This window comes from Triturus cristatus, chromosome 3_2 (assembly GCF_964204655.1).
Source record: "Triturus cristatus chromosome 3_2, aTriCri1.1, whole genome shotgun sequence".
Taxonomy (NCBI): Eukaryota; Metazoa; Chordata; class Amphibia; order Caudata; family Salamandridae; genus Triturus; species Triturus cristatus.
Window position 1 is genome coordinate 11,286,401 of NC_140584.1, and position 20,614 is coordinate 11,307,014.

The following is a 20,614-nucleotide window of genomic DNA, read 5'->3' on the forward strand; positions in this document are numbered from 1 at the left end:
TTTTTCGTGCCCCATTTATGATATTTTGCAGAAGAGTCAGGCACCAATATCGACCAGTTATTTTTGATACTTTCTGGTACTCTTCTCATCGATAACCAAGACAATACAATTCTGGCCAGCAGATTTGGCTGCCTGCTATGCACTTTAATCAAGTCATTCAGCCCAATCTTGTCAGGCCCCACTGTTTTCTTTAAATCTGAATCATCGAAAGCATTAGTTATTTCAAGCAGTGTAATTTCTTTACATAAATTTCTAATTTCCTATTCATCCAATATCCGATCAATCGGTATGAACTTAGGGTTTTTCTTGTTTTCTTTTTCAATTATGCCTTTGTAGTATTGGAAAATTTCATCAGCACTGATTTGGCAAGTGGCCTCTTCTGCCACATCAGTGATAATCCTGGCAATTTTCTTCATGTCTTTTTTAAACATTGCCTGGCATTCTTTATAGCTGCCCTTTGCTTTTGCATAATTTTTCTTGTGTGTCCGATTAAGCCGTCCGTTTTTCTTGTCTTTCTTTGTTATCTTGTTTTCTACTGAGGCATTCTGGTGCTCATCTTGAGCAGAGTTCATAGGCTCAATATTGAGTTTGCTTGCTTGTTCTCTATAATTTGCTGGTACAGGACTTATATCAGTGGTGTTTTCTGAGATATAAGACACTATCTCATCCATCAGTTCCATAGCAGCATCGTGTTGCACTATGTTTTGGGTGTACTTCTCGACTTCTGTGATTCTATCCTCCAGCTCATCAAAGTTCTTGATTTTTTTGCACACAGTTGCGATTGGTAAATTCCCCGCGCTTTTCTGTAGTTACTTCCACTGTAATCTCTGGTTCATCGCAAGAGTCATTCTCAGAAACACTTGATACTTGTAGTACATCTTTTGCCGAATTTTTACTTTTATCTCTTCTATCTCTTCTTTTTTATGTAATTTGTTTTCTGTTTTTATTGTCAAAATGTGGAATCATCAGTGCATTAATATTTATCTTGTTCTCATACACTTTTTCCAATTCTGCTAGTAGCAGTATTTCTTCCTGTGACCATAATTTTGATGGTTTGATGCTTGCTAGAGCTGCTAGTCTAGCCTCACTTTGCGCTCTTGGATGCGCATGCCGAGCATGTTGTGAAACTCCAATCTTTGTTCCAAATCTGAGGTCACAGAAGCTGCACAGGAATGGCAGCTCTCCTTTTTGAGGTATTTCTTTACATTTGGCATAATGGTATGCAATATTGTGGTATTCAGCTTTTTTGTCACATTCTGAGCAATAGGTTTTGAGATAGAAGCCTTTATGCTTGTTGGAGACATGCTTTCTCAATTCTTTAAAAGTTCCCTTATGTCTCCACACAAGTCACATTTATACTTTTCGTTTGGGTATTTCCAATATGTGACTTTTTTGTGTAGTCACTTTTCTTTGTTATTAATTCTTTGCTGACCTCGTACACATCAGGTAGATTTTCAAAGTTGGTTGTAACAATGTCATTCTTGGCTGAGGAGGCCACAAACTCAATGGTTTCGCTGAGGTCTACTGTTGTTTCTTCTTCGGCTATTGAGCGTGAACTAGGGCCTATATCGTGATCTGAATCGTTGTTGCTTGTTGCATTGTTTGAAGCGGGTGCTGGTTTGTGAAATTCTGTGAGGAGGTTAATGATTTCTGGAAAAGACAGAACCTCCTTACGCCATCTTAATGGGGTTTTAATAACCAGGAACTACCCCATCTGGAATTGTGTTTGTTTGCTTCGCCATTTCTCACTATCATGCTCGCCACCATGATAGAACCTTGTTTGGCCTGTCTCTATAGACTTCTCTACGCAGAGTCTAGCACTATAGAGGCAGTTACCGGCGGGACCACTGGGAGGTAAAGGCCACTACAACTGAGAATAGGTTAAGAGAGTCATAGTTACTCCCACGGTTATCCGCGCTTCATTACATTTCTTCACTTTGACATTCAGAGCATTGGGCAGAAATCACAACACCCGCCTCAGGCCTTCACGATGCTTAGTTTTAAATAGTCTGATTCCCCTGGTCCACACCAGTTCTAAGTCAGCTGCTAGGCGCCGGCAGAGGCAAAATGCCGGCCCCGCGCCTGTTTGGAGGGGGCACGGTAAGAGGTGACCACCGCAGCTGGGGCGATCCACAGGAAGGGCCCGGCTTGCATCCAGAGTCACCGCTGCTCGGAGAGAGGCGCCTCGTCCAGCCATGGCACGCACCCACCCCCGCTTCATGCCCCAGCCCAACCGACCCAGCCCTTAGAGCCAATCCTTATCCAGAAGTTACGGATCTGACTTGCCGACTTCCCTTACCTATATTTTTCCAACATGCCAGAGGCTGTTCACCTTGGAGACCGGCTGCGGATATGGCCCAGCGCGAGATTTACACCATCTACCCCTGATTTTCAAGGACCAGCGAGAGCTCACTGGACGCCGCTGGAACCATGATGTTTTCCAAGGCTCAGGCCCCTCTCTCGGGGCGAACCCATTCCAGGGCGTCTTTGTGAAGAGCGTTGGGCCCTTCACAAAGAAAAGAGAACTCTCCCCGGGGCTCCCACCAGCGTCTCCGGGATCATTAGCGTTACCGCACTGGACGCCGCGAGGGAGCCCGTCGCCTGTCCCTTCCGAACAGCATTCGACTATCTCTCAGGACCGACTGACCCATGTTCAACTGCTGTTCACATGGAACCCTTCTCCAATTCGGCCTTCAAAGTTCTCGTTTGAATATTTGTTACTACCACCAAGATCTGCATCTGTGGCGGCTCCACCTGGGCCCTCGCTCCGGGCTTCTGTGCGTACCGCAGCTGCCCTCCTACTCATCACGGCTTAGCCCCCGAAGCTCTCGGGGGACGGCCGATGCTCCAGTGCCATCCATTTTCAGGGCTAGTAAATTCGGCAGGTGATTTATTACACACTCCTTAGCGGATTCACACTTCCGTGGCCACCGTCCTGCTGTCTATTTCAACCAACACCATTTCTGGGGTCTGATGAGCGTCGGAATCAGGTGCCTTAACCTGGAGTTCGGTTCATCCCGCAGCACCAGTTCTGCTTACCAAAAGTGGCCCACTATGCACTCGCATTCCATGTCCGGCTCCACTCCAGCAAGCCGGGTCTTCTTACCTATTTAAAGTTTGAGAATAGGTTGAGATCGTTTCGGCCCCAAGACCTCTAATCATTTGCTTTACCAGAAAAAACTGGGGGCTCCGAGTACCAGCTATCCTGAGGGAAAATGTGCAGGGAACAAGCTACTAGATGGTTCGATTAGTCTTTTGCCCCTATACCCAGGTTGGATGACCGATTTGCATGTCAGGACAGCTACGGACCTCCACCAGAGTTTCCTCTGGCTTCGCCCTGCCCAGGCATAGTTCACCATCTTTCGGGTCCTATCGCACACACTCATGCTCCACCTCCCTGAAGGAGTGAGCGATACGGGCCGGTGGTGCGTGTCTAGAGATCAGCACTACCTGCGCCAACTCTGGTGAAACACTCGTAAATATTTTAGCAAAGCAAGCAACATGAGACTGCATTTACCATAATGCCAGGGGTGAACCTTGCTGGGAGGTGAAGCGGTGTGTGCCCACCCCTGTTCCTCTTCAGGATAGGTAGTTAGGTCCAGGGGGTGGGGCAGAGACGGTAAGTATATAAGGTCAGGTTTAGACAGGAAGACAAGCCAGTCAGGAGTACCAGGCTGTTGGCAGGGCTTTCGTGAGGTGTTTTTCAGTCAGGTAGGATTATATGTGAAATAATTTTATAAAGTTGTTAAGGTAGCGGCTATCACCAGTAGGTAAAGGTGATGGATAAAAATGAAGAAATTAGAAAAGCAATTTACATTTTACGTGAAGCGAAGATTTATTTCTGGAAGGGGTTCCCAGGGCAGGCATTGGTGTGATTGTGCAGACCTAAAAGAAAGGAGGCAGGTGGTGTAGCATCGGCCATAGTGGCATGTTCACCCCCTAAAAGTCGCATTTAAACTAAACAAGAGATTGGCAAAACAAATAAAAAACTACCTCAGGTCGAGGTTTCTGCGCAGGAAACAGTGTATCTCCCTGGGCAGGCAGGCATAACTGAAGGAAAGTGTCATATGAGGAAAAATATCAGACGAGTGGCCAGAGTCGCTACTTGTCATGAGGAGCTTGCCGCAGCAGAGGACAGACATGCTGCTCCGTTCCAAGCGAAGCACGCGTCGGATGAGAATGAACTGGAGCCTCCGGCAAAGAGGAGGCGGGCTGCAGGCAGAGGTAGTGGCCTCATCAGAGGTGGGAGGAGGGCGGTCGTCATTGGGAAAGGTTACATGGGCTTGACAGAAGATCCCGCTCACAGCAAGCAGAGGGCAGGGATCGCAACTCGTTTGTCGGGTGCGAGGCCGCAGGATCCAGTGAGAGAAGAAGAGCAAAGTATGTTGAAGCTTTAGTCCCAACAGTTAAAAACAGGAATTTCGGGAAGTTTGGACCTGAGATTGATTGTGGAAATAATTGAAAAGGTATACTCCCGCTGAATAAGTCGCAGTCAAAGAAGGATGTGCCTTAAGTTAGCAGAGTTAGTGACATAAAGGAGGAACAGGATAATAATATAGAGAAAGAGATAAATCTTTGCAACTTATTGTAGAAAGGCCAGGAGGTATTATCAGAGTTCCTTGTCATAGGGATTTGCGTGTGGGTAAAGCAAGAGTCAAAATACAAGGTCGCTGGGTTTGGTTAGAAGAAGAAGGGTTGGACAGCAAGTAACAGTATAAGAAAGAAGGAGATTGTGATGCCCCTGGTACTGATATATTTGTAGGTTTGAGCAACCAGCAGCTATTACAAAAGGCACCGTTGCGTAGAAGAAAATTACATTGAAGAGGACGCCAGCAGAGCAGGTAGTTGCTCTAAAACGTCAACCCAAAGCAAAAGTGATGTAATTAACGAACTTCTCTTCAGCAAGGGACATGTACAGATCAATCTCTGCTTCACAATAGACAGAACATGATAGTGGAGTAGGTGATGGCGAGACAGCTAGTATGAGTGGTGTCTCAGATTCAACAGATGTTGAATCTGAGTTTGACTATGATGAGAACAGCGCAAAACTCTTGTGAGAAGAGATAGGAGGGAAATAACTGGGCCAACAAGTGTTCGTCTTATCTTGCAGAAGTCTAGAGCAGACGAAGCACATGCTGAACCAGCAGTAAGGAATATACCAACAATCTTGATCAGGACATTAAAGAAAGAAAGTGGATATGCTGCAAAAAGGATGGCATAAAATTGTGGTCAGTTTGGAAAGACAGAAAACAGGTGGCTTATGAAACAAAACATTCTATTAGAGTGGGAAGGGAGAAAATTGATACAGATGGGGTTATGAAAATATTTTTGAATGTTGCAAATCAGACAGAAGGAGGTGCAAAGAAACTAAGCGATAAAGAGAAGAAATCTATGTGTGACAAAGAAATATAAAACAATACCAATAAAGGATTAGACAAACAAGATGATACATGTGAAGAAAAAGAGAATAATGTAAACATAAACAAAAGGTTACCTTACATGGGAATTGCAATTCCTTTAGGTTCTCACTTGTCAGAAAAAACAAAAAAGAGGATTTAGATGCATGAGTTTGTTGATGTTTTTAAATTACTACATAGGGACGTCCAGGCAAAGTAAGGCTCGAAAGAAGACAAGTGAGAACTGGCTAGACGTCAAAGAGTCCCAAAAAATCTAGGGAATTGGACATCTGCATTTTTAATTTATGCAAGTGTTTATTGTGAACAACATGCAGACAGAGCACTGGCCATATTTAAATTTATGGACATCATCAGAAAAGCATGCATTTTGGGCGAGATGCGTGGCTCAGCTACGACAATAAATTCAGAGCTCGGGTCAGTTTGAACAATGACAAACCTGGGGCGATGTGAATTCAGAACTTTGGCTACAATTGGATGTCGTCCACACAGCTATCAGCGACAACACACACGGGGCAGTGGGTTACCAGTGACTTATCGGTCATTTCTATATTGTCCTGCACAGCATAGGGTGGGGGGTTTTAATAAGAATCAAACAGCAATAGCATAGTGCTGGAATTACAATAAAGGGTTTTGCTAGAGACAATTTGTAGATGTAAACATAAGTCCCCCAAATGTGGGGGAAGGCAATCAGTTACCCAATGTTTTGCAGATAACAAATACCTTGAACAAAGGAGACATAAGGGAAGAAGCCAACAATTTCAATTTGCACACAAGGGCTCAAACCCTAATTAAAGTCAAAGTATTACAACATTGGCTGCAATTCTAATCAGACAGAGAGGCAGCAGAGAAATTGTTTTAAGGTTCAGCAGGGTTTTTGTTTGGTTATCATGGCCATCGAGTTCAACATTGGGCGGATAATCATAAATCAGCAAAGGAAATGCCTGACATAGTACAGCATAAATTGGAGGAAGCAGAAAGGCTTGCGGACCCATTCTTTATTTGGCCTTTTAAAAATTTGACTATTTCTCCCATAAGGGATGTGCCTTAGAAAAAGCAACAGGTTAATATAGGCTTGTACATCATTTATCATGGCCAGAAGGTCGAATCTATCAATGAATTTATACCTACAATAGAGTCCAGCTTCCCTTACATCAGTAGATGTAGCTGCTCTTTGGGGTAGTTTCTTCTTTACTGTGATTGCTGCAGGGGGACTCAAAGCCCCAGGAGTCATCACCCACCTGGAGGAGGGGCTACAGCTACCGCAGACTTATGCTAATAAAGCACCTTCTACCTCTAGAAGAATGGGACGCTGTAGCTGCTCTGTGGGGGTAAATTTCATCTCTGTTGTGTTTGCCACAGGGGGACTCAAAGCCCCAGGAGTCCTGACCCACCTGCAGAAGGGGCCACCACAACCTCGGACTCGTGCTATTAAAGTGTCTTCTGCCTCCAGCGGCGAACCGGGCAAAGGTCAGGGCAAGGGCGGTCCAATCCTGCATCCGTCATTGCCAGTAAAAGGCATGTCAGGCCATCCAACTTGGCTTGGCTGCTTGTTGGTACTCCAGAAATCTGCACCTTAAACATCACCAGGTACTGTGATTTATGGCAGTGGCTGGGGCTGACATTGGATTTGTCAATGTACACTCGCTATTTTTGGTTGGACAGTGGAAATGACTAGGAGTGGCTATCCGCATATTGATGCTGTGATTTTTTACTGATTGAGTTAAGCCACCCTCTGCAAATTCTTTAGCTAATTGGTCTGGCACAGTAGACTATTCTGACTGTGTTGTTTGTGTTGTGTATAGTGGGTAGTGTTGAACAGTTGTGGATTGAATATAGGATGTTTGACTCTCTGTTCCCAATCGTGGTGTTCTGTGTTATTTTCTTTAAAATTGTGTCTTGAAATGGGTAACCGTAAGGCTCTGAAAGGTGCATTAAGAGCCTCCAAAGGGAAAAAATTGCAATCTTCCGTAGGCGACATGGGTGTAATGGACCAGATCAACTGGCATCATTAATACTAATTCCCATTTGGAAACTCCCAGCACAACCATTCCTGACAATAAGTCAGTCAAACAATTTCAAAAAATGTTTGTAAAATCCATATAGGCCCTTGATTGCCCATGACTAGGGGAACACGAGGAAAACATGCTGTTAGCCTCGAAAATTCCCCAAAGAATGCCTGTTATTGAATGCAGTAATCGTTATTTCATCCTGTTCACAGATGATAATGTGAGTGTGAATGTTCAGGATTGGACACCATTAGTAACAAACTCAGAGCTTTTCTGAATGTCACATGGGGGTTATTGGCAAGATAAAAAGCCAAGTTAAAGTACTGCAAAAGGTAGTAAAGCATCTCAGTGAGAGTAATAGCAAAAGGAAGACAAGCAGCCTGGTGGGGTTGGCAGAGATGATATGGTGCCTTCCGTCTCTCTGTATGGGGGGTCCCTTCATTTCACCAACTACAGCTGCTTTATGTGAGCCAGTCTTAAAAAACCCTGCCCAAGCCCTCGCTGCCCCACACATAGTTCATCACTACCCAGGCATACATGTAGATAGGGCGTGCCCCCAAATCCCCTTCCCTAGAGTGAGTTTATTTGACAAGGGATCATCTATAGACTTGGGGCAAGAGAAGGGTTTTTCGAGGGTATATAAAAATTGTCCTCTTTGACCTTGGGTCCCTGGCCAAGAGAGTCAATTCAAAATGGTATTTACAATTAGAAGTAGGCCTGGGCGGTAAATTTAGTTCCGCTCGCGGAATTTGCTATATTTTGACATTTTTGCGTTCCACGGAGAGCGTGAAAATGTCAAAACTTTCGCAACCTGCTGCGAAACGGAAGTATTTTTCTTGTTTGCGCTTTAAAAATGCCTTCTTGCGCGCGCGGTCTCGACTTACCGGGTCCCTGCGTTCGCCGACGAGTTTTCCTATCCGTTCGCACGCGCCACAAGATGTTGGATTGTTGGTAGCCGGTCACGCTATCCCGTGAGAGTTTGCGATCACGAACATGTCATTGAGATCGCGACCAGGAAATAAGCATCGCGAGCAAGATGGCTGCACCCATTAGTGACCACATGGGCAAGTTGGAGATATATTTCCCCGCGAGCATGCAAAAACACAACGCGAACGGGCGGGAAAAGCAATCGCCGCATCTTCGCAAAAGTTTCGCATGATCACGGAGATTTTGCGCAATTTCGCGATAATTTGCGAAAGTAAATTTCGCAAATTCAGCCCACCCTTAATTAGAAGTAAGATTTGGACTACGTTTTTTTAGCCCAGGTCACAAAACTGTCCCCTGGCTGTAGGGAAGAAAAGGACTCCTTTAGTAACAAAGTAATTTACTGGTTTTGTGAAGAAAGTGCTATTCGATCACCAAGAGTGATATTGTTGGGGCTGTTAGGATAAGAACTGTTGACTGCCTATATGATATTATATGGGTCTCTTTTGCTCACAAGGACTTGGTGGAGGGCCTTATGGCTGTTGAGACCTGCATTATATCTACTGCAATGACCAGCATCCAACTTAAACTTAGTGACCCAGTCTTGACTCAGGGGCTGCAGGGAAAGGGGATCAGGAAGGGGGTGGGTGGAGTCAGTAGTGGGCTTAACAGAGTTTCTCCCTGACTGAAGCTTAAGACCCCTCTTTGTAGTGCCAAGGTTATTAGAGCCTCTGGGGAGGGCTTCTTGTCACACCAAATCCCAATCCCAGTTTTAGCCAGCTACCCGCCTTTCTGTAGGGGGGGTCATTTTGGGCTCATTGGTGAAGATCCATCAGGCCAAGTATCCTATTTGGAGTTGGGTTCCCCCACCACTAATGCCGAGAGAAATACTGCTATTGAACTAATCCCCATACACCTGATATTGTTGAGTCTGCCCACAAGGCTTCCATTAAAATTGCTTCTTGGAACGTAGCATAGGAAGCTGATTGAGGTGATTTTATTGAAATGATTGAGGTTTGCTTGTTCCAGGAGCCTAGTAATCTTCCATAGGAGTGGGTACACATCCTTCTGTGTGAAAGCTATCAAATCTGCTAAGGGTAGGCCATCTGGCGGGTTGTGCATTTGGGTTAAAATAACGCTTCGGTGTAGAATTTCCCTAGTGCCTATTGACTCTCGAGACATTCTATTATTTAGGCCCGTGTTTCGTTCCGGATTGTCTCTAAAATGTACAATGTTTATAATAGAGTGGAGACTTATAGTGAGGAGACTAATGTAATTTATTTATTGAAGCAAACACTCTTGGAGAATGTTGGAAAGGACCTGCTCTTGGTAGCAGGAGACATAGATGCAACCTTTGAGCCACTGACCGCTACACATCCTGACTCAGGAACAGGATAATCAGTGGGGTATACCACAGACTGATCTTCCTACACAGCGATGGTAATCCAAAGCTGGCCAACTGGTGGCATTAACATTAAATTGCGATCTCAGCGCCACAAAAGGCAGATGTACCTCGGACTGGCAGGATAAAATGACATCAAACCAGCCTGGAAATAATAGCATATTTTTTGGCAGATGATAAACTCTGGCCTGCTGTTTTGGATATGGAAGTAGTTGATTATTCAGATAGTGATCATAATGGACTTAGCCTGTCACTCCAAGCAAAGGTAGTCCCAGTTCATATGCATCATGGCAATAGAGATATAGGCGATCTTTCTTATTCTAATAATTTTAAAACTATAAGGTGAGACTGGGTGGTCAGGAATTTCGCAGCCATGGATACAGTCAAAGATAGTGTAACTGGGGATACTGAGTATTTACTCCAACTTTCTTCTGCATCAAGGATTGAGGAATTTGCAATCAGTCATGGCAAGTTATTTGATCAGATAAGGGAGGATCTAGGTAAGAGAAAAAAGGGGAAATCAACCCCTAAGTCTGTTGCCTGCTACAATGGGGAATGCAGAGCCACCAAAAGTGAGCTTATTGCGACAATTAAAACGAAAATACAGTCAGTGATAACTAAATGAAGGTCTTGTTACCGGTTAGTATTAAGTAAGGTAAAAAGGGAATGGGAGTGTGTGTTTGTGGTCAAATTTGCATGATGCACTATCTACCAAGAATAATAAGGTTTTTTAGAGGAGTACCGCCATCTGCTTAAATGGTCATAAATCCACACTTGATTTCTGTATCCAACAAAATGAGTTGGGTACCGCATTTTAGTGAGCTGTACTCAAACAAGAGTGACATCACCCGGGGAGAGGATATGACCCTAGGGAATATTGCTCGACATACTACTAGTAGCTTGACCTTTTCACTAAATAACACCATTAATTCTTGTATCCCTGGTCGAGCGACACGCCTGGATAAATTGCCTAATAATCTGTACAGGGAAAATCCAGAGGTCTGGTGGCCATATATCAATTTGCTTTCTAATATAATTCTAGCCGGGATAGATTTTTCCCCTTGCTGAAAAGTAATGGAAAATATTACCATATTCAAGAAGGGAGATAGGGCAAATCTGGAAAATCATAGGCCCTTCATCCTGATTGATTCGCTTCAAATAGGTTTTTTTGCAAACAGTTCCTGGCCCATGTTCAAGATTGGATTAGGGAGGAAGGTGTATTGCCAGATTGGCAGGCGGGTTTCAGATCAAGTGTGTGTACTTATATCAGGTTTTCTGTTTTAATATGTATAAACTGGAAGGAGGTGATCTTCGGCATAAGCAAACTATATGTTGCTTTTGCCGACCTTCGCTCAGCATTCGATCTGGTTCCCAGTGACAAGCTGTGAAGGGTGCTCAAGGAAATGGGCATCCCTGGCCCGCTTTTAAATATTTTAGAGAGACGGCATGCCTACAATCTTGCTCAGGTGAGGTGGGGGGAGAGTGGGGTCTTGACTGATCCTATTCTTATTGATTGGGAGAGGTAGGTAGGGGTGCGCTTTGGCACCTACCCCGTTTACCTTATCTATCAATGGTGTCATTGATTTCTTGGATAGGGGTGGTTGTGATGTGCCCAGAATTGGAAGGAGGTGGGTTCCAGCCCCCCTTTTTGCTGATGATACTTTGTTAATTTCTAAGTCACCACTGGGTTTACGATTGCTCCTGAAATTCTTCCACTTGTTTTGTTCTAAGAAGGGTCTGGAACTAAGTAGCTCCAAGACAAAATGTATGATTTTTTCCACTTAGAAGGCAGTGAATTTAGAGGGGGATGCTAGTCTGTGACATTCCACTAGATGTAGTGACAAATTTTGACTATTAAGGCATAACATTTATGAATAACATAAGCTGATCACTGCAGGTGGAAAAGGCGCAGCTGTCCCTGATCAATTACACAGCAAATATAGAGAAAATCTACAGGAAACCGTATCTAGAAGGTTGCCTCCGGCAATAGAAATTTATAATGTTAAAGCTTTAGGGTCCGTATTTTATGGTGCTGTGCTTTGGGGCTGCACACAAATCCAGAGTCTTTCTACAGTGGAGCATAGGTTTTTAAGGTCTTTATTAAGCCTTCCAGCAAGTACTCCACTGACCTCAATTTACCTAAACCTGGCTCAAAAGAAAACTGCGTAAATGATTGAGTGTAGAATCCTTGTTTTTTGGTATTGTCTTTGGACCACACCGGCTTTGGAATCAGATCAGATCGGCCTTAAAGATTTGCTGGCTCGCCAGAATACAAGTTACTCTGTGCTGTAACTGCTGTACTCTACAGACTGAACCTGGGTACGTAGAGGGTTTCTCCTGAATCCATGTGCTCTATCACTAAGCGTGACCATTATGGAAAATGTTGTAGTGACTAACATTTTGCAATGTAAGGGCTCATTATCTGTAGTCTTTTCTGATATTAAACCAGAGGCTTCTAATGAGAGCACCATTGATTAATTGTCCCTCCTATACCGAAAAAGCTTTACCTTCACTTCAGATATTTATCTTTACCTTTTAAATCCTTTACTAGGAATCGGCAAATGGAATTAATACTATGAATGATGTTTGCATGTGTTGTTGAGGGAGTGCTGAATCTCTTATTTATGCTTTGGTTTTTTGTCCATCTTACAGTCAGCTTCGCACTATTCCTCTTTGCAAAATCCTGGGTATTAGCAATCATTAGGAGGCATTCAGAATATTGCAATCAGATACAAACCAGGTTGTGGTTTTCTGTTTGGCTACATTTTTAACAGCAATGTGGATAAGGCAAGCAAAGTATGTACATGTAGTTTTTATTTTGTGAACTGGTTTAGATTAGGGCTCAGGTGCTTTATTGATTTTGGAATACTGCTGACTTCCCCCTATTAGGATTCCATTATTGCCATGTTGCTATTTGTAAGCTGCATTGCTTGTGTTTTATCCTGAGCTCTTCTATGCTGATTTGTTATTTTTTCCTTTTGTATTTTTAACTATATTTTTGTTATTTGTTTTTATGTATATGTGTGATGTTTTGTAATGTCTTAAACTTTTATGACCTACAGTGATCGAAATAAAGTCCTCTGATGATGATATTAAATTGATCGAAACAGGCAGGGTTCAATCTGAATAGGAGAAAAGGGATATACAGGCAGATTTCAAACTATCATCAATCAATCTGGTGGAATTCTCCCTGTTAGGGATGCAATTTTAAGGGGCCATCTACGTGGACAAAATTATTTGAAAGGTTCAGTACATCTTTACAATGGTTCTTCACTCATACAAGTGGACATAAATTAGTTTGTCATTACTTAGATTACTTCTTTTTGTGGGTTGGAAAGATACAGGTCATTATTTAAGAGTGTTTAATCATTTCCCAAAAGGCAGCATAAGAATTAGGAGTTCCATTAGCTCCTGAAAAAACAGAAGGTCCAGCTACTAGTTTAACATTTTTGGGTATAGAAACAGATTAGCATAGATGATGGCAAGACTGCTGAGAATAAGGTGACAGAAATTCAAGAATTCATAAAAGGATGCACTGGGGAGAAAAACCTAGAGTTGAAAAAAGTATAGAAATGACTGGGTTACCTAAACTTTGCTTGCAAAGTTGTGAGAGCTGGACAAACATTCTGCAGGCGTTAAGGCATGGCAATGTCTAGTGCAACATTACCTCATCATAGAATAAGAATAACAGTTCACATGGAAGTGGACTTACACATTTGTTTGACTTTCTTGGGTAGTTTCAATTGAGTTGTATTATATTTTTTAAAAGAAGACACAATCTGGCTAGTGGAAATATACTCAGATGTGGTGGGGACAAAGGCTTTGGAATATTTTGGGAGGGCAGATGGCGCGCAGAAGGTTGGCTGTCCCATTGGTTAGAACAAGGGCGCAATATTACATTTTTAGATATTTTTGCTCTGGTAGCAGTATTGTATCAATGGGGTGATGAGCTTCAGATTAAGACAGTTTCATTTAACTTAGATAACGTGGCAGTTGTAGAACTAGAGAACACACTAAAGCGAAAAACTTAAGAGGGTTGAGACTGGTAACGTACCTTTATGCTAAAGTGTTTACAGCTCACTATTGTTTTTAAAGCACTTCCTGTACCCGGTGTTCAGAATAATATAGCAGAAGCTTTGTCTCGCTATCAGTGGCAACGATTACGCAGTATGGCCCCAAATGCAGGAAACAAGACAGAGCTCCCACACACCAGTTGGGCATGGGGGAATGAGAATAATGGAGTTGGTGGAAGAATCTATTACCCCATCTACAAGAAGAAGCTATTGGCAGGCTTGACAAGAGTTTTTAATGCATGGTAACACAGTGACGCCAAGACCAATGACAAAGTGCCAAATGAGCAGTTGATTTTGATGTTTGTGTTGTTTTTGATTGATAAGGGATTATCATTTTATGGTGGGGTTTTGACCCAGTGCAAAGTGCGCTTGTTAGGAAGGGTTTAAAGGGTCTGAATAGAGAATAGAAAAGGAGGCCAAATTTGAGGGACCCAATCACTATTGATTTATTAGAGGAGATGTTTGAAATATTTGAATTTTGTTGTAATGATGAGTTTGAGGCATCAGTATTTCAGGTATGCATGTTATGGTTATTTTTTGGAGCCTTCAGAGCTCAGATTTAGTGGGTTTGTAAGGGAAGCCAAGTTTAAAATCTAATGATAATTTTTTGATGAGGAGAGACTGAGGAATTGGTTGAGAGCTTCCAAGACAAATCCGTTAGGGAGAGGAAAATGGGTATGGATGAATCGAAGTGGGGTGGAAGGTTTATTCCCAGTGGGAGAATGGGCAAGTTTTGAGTTAAAGTCTAGGTCAATTTACACACTTTTCTCCAGAAGGGACAGATCTTTCTAGTAGAGTGAGTGGTGAAAGGAATCAAATCACTGGTTATAATTTCAATACAGTGTAACCAAAGTGGATACACATTGGTCCACTCGACTCCTTGATCAGAGTTTAGGAGCTTTAATTATAATTTAAGAAACAACTCAATATAGATTAGTCTCAGTATAATTGATACAAATACAGAAAGATCAAAGAAAGTTCAAATCTTCTTAAGCGATGTACCCTATATAGTACAAAGTAAATGACTAACTCTACAATAATGAATGCAGGTGATCAGAAAGAAGAAATGAAGGTTAAATTGCATCAGATGTTTCTCTTTAACAAGCATGAGTAACCTAACTTTCCCAACACTACCTGAAACCCTAAACTAAAGTTTTTGAAAAAAGACATAATCAAATAAGGAAAGAAGAAAGGTGTTAGCCATCAGAGTCTTCAATAGAAAAACTCCAACAATTGGTCAAGTAGCTTAAAGCCACGCAAGCAGAAGCATAGGTCTGCTCCCTAAGGAAACCTAAGATGGACTCTCTCCCTAAGTAAACACAGCACATAATATCATGTGTTGTCGATGTGACACTCATGTGGCTCCATCTTGGGAAATTTCCATAGCTCTAGCACAACTAGATACTTAGTTTCCGCAACTTTCCCAGCCAAATAGCACATTATCTCTTCTCGTCCGTGGCCATTCCTCTCCCATGAGAACTCCTCTCCTCACTCGCTACCGCCATTCCCTCGGCTGACTCCTCATTCTCATGCTTTATATCACTCCTTTATACTGAATAATGAGACTTATTGTCATCTGCAATAGAAACAACTCAGCAACATACATTCCATAATAAAGCCTAAACATAAATTACATTTCAAATATTAATGTGAACAACAACTGAACTAATTTCTTCTCGAGGCCTAGTTTTGCTAAGTTAACATGTGCACAGGCTGACAGAATATATGCGCCCTTCTACAAAAAATAAATGCAACTTCTTAAAGCACAAATAAATGCAATGAATTATAAATGTTTCATTGTAAATGAATCTGCACTTCATTAATTCAAATTATGTGTATAAACATTAAACATTAGTTGCACACATCCTAAGTATCTCACAGTATGACATTTCATGGTATTTTCTCCTGTCACATTAATACATAACTTGTCACACAACTTTATTAATCACATTCTAAATAGGGGAGAGGATGTAGCCTTAAGGCTAAAACGGTCGACCTCGCACCTGGGGAACAAGATCCGAATCTCGGCGACGACGCTCAACATCCTGTGATTCTGGGCCAATCATTTAATCTCCCCGTCCCTAACAAAAAATGAATGCATCTTTCTGTAACGAAACTGGTACTCAAGTAAAGCGCTCCGATACCCGATTTTATCTAGTTTGCGCTATATAAAATTCTAAAAATAAAACACATGTATTTCAAACTAAATACCTTTTTAGCATATAATGCTCTCCTCCCTTTAGTACATTAGTCATGACAGAGTATATTTGAGTGATGACTATGTGTGAATATGATGCACTCCTACCTTATCTTCAGATGGGATCAAGACTGCGTTTCTTCATTCGCAAACAAAATTCAAGCAAAGTGTGCAGAAATATTTTGTCATAAGAATTGCCAATGAATCACAATTTCCAATGTTAGGTGTAATGCGTTTAGTGTTACAACAAACATGTCAGCCCCCAGAAATGTATGGGACACATTTGTTTTGAATAGGGGACGTAACTGAAGCCGATAGATTTGGTTGGTCGTAGGCTGATATAAAGAGAATTGAGTGATGGACATCAAACTGTTATGAGAAAAATGTGAGAAAATAAATAGATCTATTTTATTTCAAATTCTAATTAAAGTTGGTAAATAGTCCTTTTCTTTAGTTTTGGGATGCATAAATGGTCTGAACGTGAGTAAGATGGTTTCAAGGATTGTGGGACATTCCATTGTCAGATAGACAGCAGAATATGCACACGGGCAGTTCTATGATCGTTCATTAGGACTGCCAAGTAGCAGACATGAAGTGATATGCAAGGGGGAATACAGCATGCGCTGGGTACATTTATTACTAATGGTACAGAATTTGTTTCCACTTAGGGAGTCCGGATATGCTCTAGTGCATTCGTCGGGTCTCACGCTTATGAAGCATATAAAAGAGGATCTCATGCTATTAAATAAACAATGGGTAGGCACATGCATTGTTTGGCCAGAATTCCTTCCAAGGAGGTATTGGAGAGGGGCAAAGAATCATGCAGCAATAGATAAAGCACAGCTAAGTTGGCAGGGTATGCTCAGACTTGAGTCCCTTGCTCACTTTGCCACTGGATTCAAGCAAGCCTGGCTGAAGACGGCTGAAATGCCAGAAACCGGTCCTAGGAAGCTTATTTCTGGTCCAGGGAAGACATGGTTTGGCAGTTTGTGCTGGACTGTTCCCATGAGGCACAGGGTCAGACTGATTTGCATATGGCCATGTCTGAACTGGGGTGGCAGAGTGGGCTAAAGAATGGTGATGGATTAAACCCAGATCAGTTGACTGGGGGGGAGTGCTTGCAATGTTCAACACTCCGTCCATCATTTCCTTTGGTTTTGCTGTGATCGCCATAAGTTGGCAGGGTATGCTCAGACGTGAGTCCCTTGCTCACTTTGCCACTGGATTCAAGCAAGCCTGGCTGAAGACGGCTGAAATGCCAGAAACCGGTCCTAGGAAGCTTATTTCTGGTCCAGGGAAGACATGGCTTGGCAGTTCGTGCTGGACTGTTCCCATGATGCACAGGGTCAGACTGATTTGCATATGGGCATGTCTGAACTGGGGTGGCAGAGTGGGCTAAAGAACGGTGATGGATTAAACCCAGATCAGTTGACTGGGGGTGAGTGCTTGCAATGTTCAACACTCCGTCCATCATTTCCTTTGGTTTTGCTTTGTTCGCCATAAGTTGGCAGGGTATGCTCAGACGTGAGCCCCTTGCTCACTTTGCCACTGGATTCAAGCAAGCCTGGCTGAAGACGGCTGAAATGTCAGAAACCGGTCCTAGGAAGCCTATTTCTGGTCCAGGGAAGACATGGCTTGGCAGTTTGGGCTGGACTGTTCCCATGAGGCACAGGGTCAGAATGATTTGAATATATGGCCATGTCTGAACTGGGGTGGCAGAGTGGGCTAAAGAACGGTGATGGATTAAACCCAGATCAGTTGACTGGGGGTGAGTGCTTGCAATGTTCAACACTCCGTCCATCATTTCCTTTGGTTTTGCTTTGTTCGCCATAAGTTGGCAGGGTATGCTCAGACGTGAGTCCCTTGCTCACTTTGCCAGTGGATTCAAGCAAGTCTGGCTGAAGACGGCTTAAATGCCAGAAACCGGTCCTAGGAAGCTTATTTCTGGTCCAGGGAAGACATGGCTTGGCAGTTCGGGCTGGACTGTTCCCATGAGGCACAGGGTCAGACTGATTTGCATATGGCCATGTCTGAACTGGGGTGGCAGAGTGGGCTAAAGAACGGTGATGGATTAAACCCAGATCAGTTGACTGGGGGTGAGTGCTTGCAAAGTTCAACACTCCGTCTATCATTTCCTTTGGTTTTGCTTTGTTCGCCATAAGTTGGCAGGGTATGCTCAGACATGAGTCCCTTGCTCACTTTGCCACTGGATTCAAGCAAGCCTGGCTGAAGACGGCTGAAATGCCAGAAACCGGTCCTAGGAAGCTTATTTCTGGTCCAGGGAAGACATGGCTTGGCAGTTCGGGCTGGACTGTTCCCATGAGGCACAGGGTCAGACTGATTTGCATATGGCCATGTCTTAACTGGGGTGGCAGAGTGGGCTAAAGAACGGTGATGGATTAAACCCAGATCAGTTGACTGGGGGTGAGTGTTTGCAATGTTCAACACTCCGTCCATCATTTCCTTTGGTTTTGCTTTGTTCGCCATAAGTTGGCAGGGTATGCTCAGACGTGAGTCCCTTGCTCACTTTGCCACTGGATTCAAGCAAGCCTGGCTGAAGACGGCTGAAATGCCAGAAATCGGTCCTAGGAGGCTTATTTCTGGTCCAGGGAAGACATGGCTTGGCAGTTCGGGCTGGACTGTTCCCATGAGGCACAGGGTCAGACTGATTTGCATATGGCCATGTCTGAACTGGGGTGGCAGAGTGGGCTAAAGAACGGTGATGGATTAAACCCAGATCAGTTGACTGGGGGTGAGTGCTTGCAATGTTCAACACTCCGTCCATCATTTCCTTTGGTTTTGTCTTGTCAAACTAAGCATATGGCTCCAGAGAACTTCCTCATGGTGTGTCTTAATTGCGATGAATAATGGTGCCACATTTCTGTTTTGCCGTATGGTCATCTTGGAAAGAGCCTGTAGGTTGGTGACCTTCCATTTCAGCAGTTTGCTTTGGTTTTGAATGTGGTGTACGTTATGTAGAAACGGATTTGGTTGTTGTCTCCGGACAGGACGCGATTATCATGTCCGGTTGAGTACTTCAATAAATTATTCTTCATTAATTCCTCGACTAAATGTAGTCACTACACTTACATTTTGGCGACATGGGACTCAACCGGAGCGGATCCACGCAGATTTCTTCGTTTTCCTCATCGTTTTGAATCATCGGTGATGAAGTAATTGCATCCTGATTTCCCTCGGTGGTGTCATGTTTGTGCTACAATTTCATTGGTTCCGTTTTAATTGACCCGCCTCTTCGAAAATTCATTCCGGAGTTTTACGATTTAATTGGCCGATTCCCTACGCACCGCCTTCACTCCCTGTTCGTGTGCATCCTGCTGTTTAGCTAAGATTGCACTTGGTCTGCCACGGAAGTGAAGGTAAAGCGTTTCCGGATTTATTGAATAATCCGACGATTGAGCATTCCTCAGACGTTCTCCTCCATGACGGAGACACCGTTATCACGCATCCTTGGAGGTGATTTCGGCTTCAACATTCTCCACGGAGGCAGTGTTAAGAGGGATAATACATTATTCATTGGGGGAAGGAAACTGACGAACCAGCTAATGGAACTGCTGTCAGCACCCTTCGTAAGCAGTGCTTTTTATGACTTGTAAAGCAACGCGCGCATAATTGAAAGTGCATGTGGCTTTGCCAGCTAATGGAACTGCTGTCAGCACCCTTCGTAAGCAGCGTTTTTTATGACTTGTAAGCAACGCGCGCATAATTGAAAGTGCATGTGACTTTGCCAGAAATATATTGCACAATATTCTTCAATTCCCGATAAGTAGGAACTTATTTCCTTTCTTTGAGTGACTCATTAGTAAATAATTCAATTCTGAGCGCTCAAGGAACAGTTTCAACAGTGTACCTCTGTTTTCTACACATATAAATGACAATTTCATAGCCAATCAACATCAAGTTTCGTGCCTATCATAATCAGAAGATTTTTGTTAATCCATTTTATAAGATTGCACTGCAAACCTTCATGACGTAATCTGGAAACCCTACAAGCATTCTTTTCAGGAAGTCATGTTAAAAAAATTCGCAAAGAGTCTACCATTGAACAATTGGTAGCGAGACTTTCATCTCAATACTAGTCTGTGGTTACTCAATATAGTGTCAATAATTTGTAAATTTCCTAATATTTACAAAGCAATTTAAATTTTGATGGTCTCATTGTAACACTATTTTTCCTACAGGTTCAAAAGTCAAAATTTACAGCCTTATATTGTCATGGCTACTCCAGTCACCAATATCACAGTTAATCCACCAAAAGAGTTTCTATGTGTTCCTGGTGATCCTCCTGTTTCATGGTTATAGTGGAAAGAATACTTTATTAATTACTTATTCACCATTGACCATGCTAATAAATTATCTGCGGACAGGAAAAAGGGTTTATTGATGCACAGTTTAGGCCCAGAGGGTTTAAGGGTCTACAATAAGTTAAATAAAGAAACAGTAGCTGGTGATGATAACGTTTTCAACCAAGCTCTCAGACAACTTGATAATTATTTCTCCACAAAAGTTTGTATTGGTGTCACTCGTTTTAAATTCTTTAACCCCTTCGCTGCGGTGCGAATTCCGCCGCAGCGCTG

At 43.0% G+C, this 20,614-nt stretch overlaps 1 protein-coding gene and 1 pseudogene across 3 annotated transcripts in view; both read right to left on the reverse strand.

Moving 5' to 3' along the window:
* The window catches only part of LOC146856679 (receptor-interacting serine/threonine-protein kinase 3-like), a 1,419,725-nt gene that overhangs the window by 323,852 nt on the left and 1,075,259 nt on the right, over positions 1-20,614 (reverse strand). The window lies entirely within an intron of this gene.
* LOC146856681 (28S ribosomal RNA) lies at positions 2,316-3,542 on the reverse strand (annotated as a pseudogene).